The 6,000-nt window shown below is 40.6% G+C and overlaps 1 long non-coding RNA gene across 5 annotated transcripts in view; it reads left to right on the top strand.

The window, feature by feature from the left end:
* Positions 1-6,000, top strand: part of LOC102010922 — a 94,385-nt gene that overhangs the window by 26,247 nt on the left and 62,138 nt on the right. For 4 of the 5 annotated variants that reach the window (XR_001234280.1, XR_001234279.1, XR_001234283.1 and 1 more), the window contains one exon: positions 262-302. The exons of the other annotated variant lie outside the window; for it this stretch is intronic. This is a non-coding gene — a long non-coding RNA (uncharacterized LOC102010922). The remainder of the gene's footprint in view (positions 1-261; positions 303-6,000) is intronic. 5 annotated transcript variants of the gene reach the window in all.

Genomic DNA, 6,000 nt, shown 5'->3' with positions numbered 1-6,000 from the left:
GGAGAGGGAGGGGGAGGGAAGAGGAGGAAAGGGGAGGGAAGAGGAGGGAGGGGGAGGGAAGGAGAGGGAAAGGATCTGGTTTGAGAGAAAAGGCTTTCTTGTTTTTTGAGTTTCAGGCCCAGAGAGGCAGAAACTGCTCCTGCCACACAATATTCGTGCTCTCATTTCCTTAGTAATAACAGCACCCTGGTTTATTTAGAATTACAAAATGCAAAGGTAAAAAAAAAAAATTTTTTTTTTAAAACAACCTTTGTTTTTTAGTACCTAGGCCAGCTGTGGGAGTGATTGAGGACTTCAAAAAGGTAAGTTGGGAGAATAATCATGGAGGCTTCATCATGACGCAAGCACTATTTTTTTTCCTTTACTATTTTACTCTTTCCAAGCTTCTATGTGGATATGATGGTTGGAACTCTAGCAGCCATCCTGTGATCTTGAAAATGAGCCATTCATTGAGACTAAGTAAGCAGAAAGATAAAAGGAAGTTTAAGACCTTGGGGCCAAGGAGCTGCCTGAGTAATTCTGTATGCTCACTTCTAGACTTTGTCATAGAAAGAGAAGAAAATTTTATGTACTAAGTCATTGTTTCTGTGATTTAACCTAACCCTGATATAATTTGGTCCTTCGTGGGATGATTGACAGTGGGATTTCTCTTGCCTAAAGTCACAACCCCAACCCTTACCACAAGAGGGTAGCCTTGCCTAATGGGTCTCAGCTTAACGATTAACCACCGCATGAATGCAGAATCAGTGCATTCTGTGCAGTTCCTTCAAAAATAATAGTGAGCTGGCGACAGTGATGGCTGAACCTGGCTGAGCTGCAGCAGGCTCCTCCTACTCCTCTGTCCAGATCTTCAGCTCCTGTAAGCACTCCTAGAATAAAATAAGGTATGCAAAATAGTGCTGACTCCAACAAAGCACAATTTGTATTTCCAAACAGAAAAACGAACTTTTGGCCTAAACCACATTCAGGTAAATGGCAACTGGACACTTTTCTTGTTTTGTTTTCCCCCATAAGAAAGTACTTGCTTTACATTTGTATAATGTAAATTTCCACTTCCTACAAGGTGGAAAATCACCTGCAGGATGTTACGGGCTATTTTTGCAGTTTACACTTACCAAAACTTCAAAATCTCTGGGCAGCAAGTTTCAGTCATTAATGGTCTGTACGAGGGCAGTCACTCATCTGCTTCTCACTCAAGCTAAGAGCAAGCCGCCCTCTCAAAATGAAAATACAGGACTAAGTCTATTTAAAAAAATACACACACAATTAATCAACCCAGGAGTTTGTGGTGTGAGAGGTGGTTGTAAAACAACCCTCTGTTGAGAGTTTCTGATCACGTCATTTTGGTACCATCTGAGTTCTGCTTGTCCACCTCCAGTTCACCCCCGGCACTGTGGAGTTGACGTGGTCAGTTTGTGGAGAGCTAACCTCGTAGTCTCTTTGTTTCCTTCCTGTACTGCTGTAATAAATAAGAAGAAAAAAAGTACCTATAGAGAGCTTACCCAACATGCTTGAGAATTACTCAGATCTCCTGAAAGGCCATATGGAAAATGTCTGTATGTAGTAGAATGAGTGATCGCTGGGCAGTTTCAAAGTCAGAGAGAGGAGCAGACCAGCTATTCACCAGAACAGAGACAGACATCTCCCTTAGGAGAAAGTACACTTGAAAACATAGGATACCCTGTTAAACTGATATTTTTTGCAATATTTGAGACCTACTTATAATAACAAATTATTTGATATCTGCATGAAATTTAAATTAAATGGTGTCCTGGATTTTATCTGGTAATCCTACTTGGGGTTAAAGAATCTGTTCTTTGTGGAGGGTAAGGGACTAGTACACCAACATATTCTAAAATCTGTCAAGGGGGCTTCCCCAAGGAAAGTCACTGATTAAAAGCAAAACTGCCACAAACCACTAGGCCTTTTACATAGGTTTCTCAAAGTAGCTCATTTCTACTTGTCATTTACCTTCACAGAATGTCAGGTGCTCTCCCACCCCTGGTTTATTGGAAGTTGTTAGGGTCGATGACCAACTAGCTAGCCTAGGACCATTGAGGAGCAGGATTTAAGCCCCATAGCTCTGATTCCGTGTTGCATACAGTAAGACAAACATTTGCCTTGGGCTGGGATATTGTGTGTCCTTTCATTAGAAAGACAATAGCAAGAGGAACCTTGCCATCTCTTCATCAGACGCTCCATTGTCTTTCAGAGGGCAAGCTACCCAGACTATGAGATAAGAAAAAGCTTAGTTTGGGATCTTCCTTGAGTTTGCCCACTCTGGAGTGTTCCTTCCAGTAGATCTTCCAGGGACCTCTTTCTCACAGTGGTACTTGGTCAAAATGTATGGTCAGAACCACTGGATACAGAAATGTAAGGAAATTCCTTTTCTCCTCTAGAGCCAAGGAGGATCCAGGTTGGCAAGGCCATAATATGTCCTTTGTAGTCTGCACACTAGACTTTATACTAGACTTTTTCTTTGTCCCAGAGAATTGCGGAAGTTACTGCCTCCTTCATTCTAATTCCCTCTGACATTTACCTCACCATTCAGTGATGTTAGGGGTTTCACTAACTTTAACTCTCTTGAGTTTCCCAGGGAGGCACTTGAAGGTTTAGGCCCCTCTCTGGAATGTGTTCTCTCCTGGTCTCCCCACTCCTCACTTGGTTCACTGGCCCTCAGGTTTGAACCCCACCCCCAAGCCCCATTACCTTTAGGTCTTATCTAAATTGTTACCAACCTCACTCTGAAAACCCAACAGTGGGATGTCTCATTCCCTGATTCACATCCTTCTTCCTCCTCATGCGTGGTCCCAAGTCTGTCTTTCAGTTTAGTAGCACCTTGGGATAGTCAGAGACACCCGCTGCCCTTCAGATTTTCTAAAAATAGATCTCATCATCATGGTAGGTGTTGCTCCTTCTAGTCACAATTCCATTGCAATATTCCCTATAGTCTGAGCTGCAGTTGTACCAGGCCTTTTAATCATGGGCCTGTTATATTGGGCCTTGTGATAGTTGACTAATTGTGTCAACTTGAGTAAAAAATGCCCAGCTAAATTGGTTCAGCATAGTTCTGGGTGTGGAAGATCCATGGTAGAAGGATTATCACCAGGATGCTATAAAAAGAAACAAAGAAGGAAGGATTTCTTCTGTCTTTGGAGGAGCTTCAGCCTTCACTTTCATTTAGGATGTCATCTGGCTTCCAGCACACATTTTTCAGCTTCTGGCGCAGACCCTTCACCCTTCCATTGCACACTTCCTCCAGCCTCCTGATATGGATTCACATGGACACTACACGGAGCTGTAGGCCTTCAACTGGACCCAGTGCATAGACATACATTTTGTACTCTTCCACACCCAACTCGGTGGGCAGCCATTGTAAGCCACTCTTGTGAGTTCTTAAATATTTTTATAGCTTGTATTATATCTGTTTCTCTAGTAAGCATTGACTGATACAGCTCTCTACACTGTCACAGGGATAGCATGACTTGAAGCCACATGGAGAGGCATTTGATTTCTCAGAGCCCCATGACTACATGAACAGGTTTTCCAGCCCAGAGCAATCAGAAAGGAGAAAGAGGAAGACCCATTAACGGGTGTTCCCTTGAAAGGCCCAGAGGACTCCAGGATGGTTAAATTGTTAGGTTCAATGTGTATCTTCTACAGGAAAGGGGATGTGAGTGGAATTACTTTTTTCTCATCTAATTTTTCATAATTCATAAGATTCAATTCCATCATGTGATTTTCCTTTGTTTTCTCTATGATTATTCATTTCTAACCACCCACATACTATGGGTTTCCCCCGGGGACCTGGCTTCTGTGGACTTCTAATCTTGGCACATGCTGTCCTTGCAGCCTAGAAAATCTTCTCTCACCCTCCTTGCACCTGACTTACCTGTAGTCCTCTTCCTCTGAATAAACACTGCCTCCTTATCTAGGCCACCAGATCTCCTTGGCAGAGCTTCTTAAACTCTAGTATGCATAAGAATCACCTGGAAAAGCTTTTCAAAAGCAGATCCAAAGAATAGATTCCTTCTTACCAGCTCTGACCCCTTCCACCAAATTCTGATTCAGTAAGACTCGGATGGACCCAAGGATTTGTGTTTCAGTAAGCTTATGGAAAGTTACAATAGTACCAGTCTGCAGATCACACCTTGGGTACCACTTAAATTACCCCACCTCAGTGGTGCCACAGATCCCAATAGGTGCTTTACCAAAACACAGAATTATTAATATCCCTTAAATGTCTACCTTCCATGAAATGTTGCTAACACACACAGACAGATTGTGTCCACCTTACAGAATTATGTCCATCTTACTTACTGTTGAATTCATTCAATGAGGACAAGAGTTATCGCATTTAATTGCTCAGTAAATCCATATTTCTAAGGAAGAGGTAGAAGAAAAGGGAATCTTCCCATACTGAGAATCTTCCACACATGAGCATGTGGGTCAAAGAGAAGGCCAGAAAGTACTGACTACAACCTTTGGAAGAAAGGTCTAGACAACCATGGTGGTAATGTTGAATGTCAGTATTTATACTGCCTCTGGAAATTTTATGGAAAAAATAATATATGAAACAATATTTTTAGTTATATCTGATAGGAAAACTTTGCAAGTAATTACTCAACCACAATGATGGACACAAACCAAAGAATTCATTCATTTTCCATCCTGAGTACTCCTGCAGAGAAGGCTTGGCTGTAAAATAATATGTGGGCTGAGCAGAGGTTCTAAAGTCACACAGACCTAAATTCCAGGCCTACTAATTTCCATATTGATGCCATTGAGCAAGTTAACTTAACTGTTTTAGGCCACAATTTTTTTGTAGAAGAGTATGGCACCCTTGGAAGTAGCAGGATGACATAGTTAAGAAGATAGACTGCCTGTGCTTGAGTCCCAACTGCACGACCCTGAGAAAATTATGTGACCTCTACATGGCTCAGTTTCCTCACCTGTAAGGTTGGTTAAAAGATGATTGCATTGAGTTGAATTGAATTATGGTTGTATTGAATTGAACTATGCGAAATTACTATTTTGTAGGTAATAAATAGTTGAATATCAGTTATTTCATCAAACTAATACCTATCTCATAAGATTATTTAGATGATTAAATGAATCAGTTTTAGCCAATAGGCTTTAAATGATAACTTACATATTAAATACAATTCAAGAGTTATCTCTTATTTGGATAGTTGACTTTGTGGAGGAGTCAAATGAGCATGATAATGTGATAAACATACATAGGAACATCGTAAGCCTTCAGTAAAATGCTGCTTGTCCTAATTTTTTCTTATCTGCTATAATACCTTCTTAGGAATATCTGACTTGAAAATTACTAATCTTTTCAAATGGCTGCCTGCACATTCCCCTCAAGTCTTCCAGCTTCTAAGCACACATAAGCTCATTAACGTGAAGTTCAAAAGTAGACAGTGGAAGCTACCAACTGTGAAGGGCAAGGATAGGTTAGGAGAGGACAGTAGATGTTAGAGAGGTAGAAGCCTGGGGCAGGGAAGCTGTACCAATGTCTGGTTTCTGCCTCCCATTATTTCATTTCATTTTGTTTTTACCTCCCATGGTTTTAAATTGCAACTTCTAAAATTAATTTATGGAGATCAGAATTAAATATTCAAAGTTTTATATGGTTAAACAGAACAGATTCCACCTAGCCAATCTGGAATATTTTTTTCACTTTTTTTTTTTTTTTTTTTTTTTTGAGGCAGGGTCTTGCTATGTAATTGAGGCTGGCCTTGAACTCACAGTGATCTTTCTGCCTCAGCCTGTCAAATGCTGGGATTATAGGTGTGAATTGCCAGATCCAACTTTTTTTTCCTCATGTTCTTGAAAAGTCTATATTTTTTTTTCACATTTCAACATTTTTACTATTGTTTTACAGTCAATCACATGTGTCTTTAATGTAGTTGATTTCTTTCTCTTCTTTCTGAGCAACTGGGTCCTAATAATCTCTTCTTCCCCATTTTCCCAAAGTTCTCAGGATGGTAG

Source organism: Chinchilla lanigera, unplaced genomic scaffold (genome assembly GCF_000276665.1).
Source record: "Chinchilla lanigera isolate Chin_1 unplaced genomic scaffold, ChiLan1.0 scaffold00024, whole genome shotgun sequence".
Classification (NCBI taxonomy): domain Eukaryota; kingdom Metazoa; phylum Chordata; class Mammalia; order Rodentia; family Chinchillidae; genus Chinchilla; species Chinchilla lanigera.
This window is presented reverse-complemented; position numbering and strand designations above follow the sequence as displayed.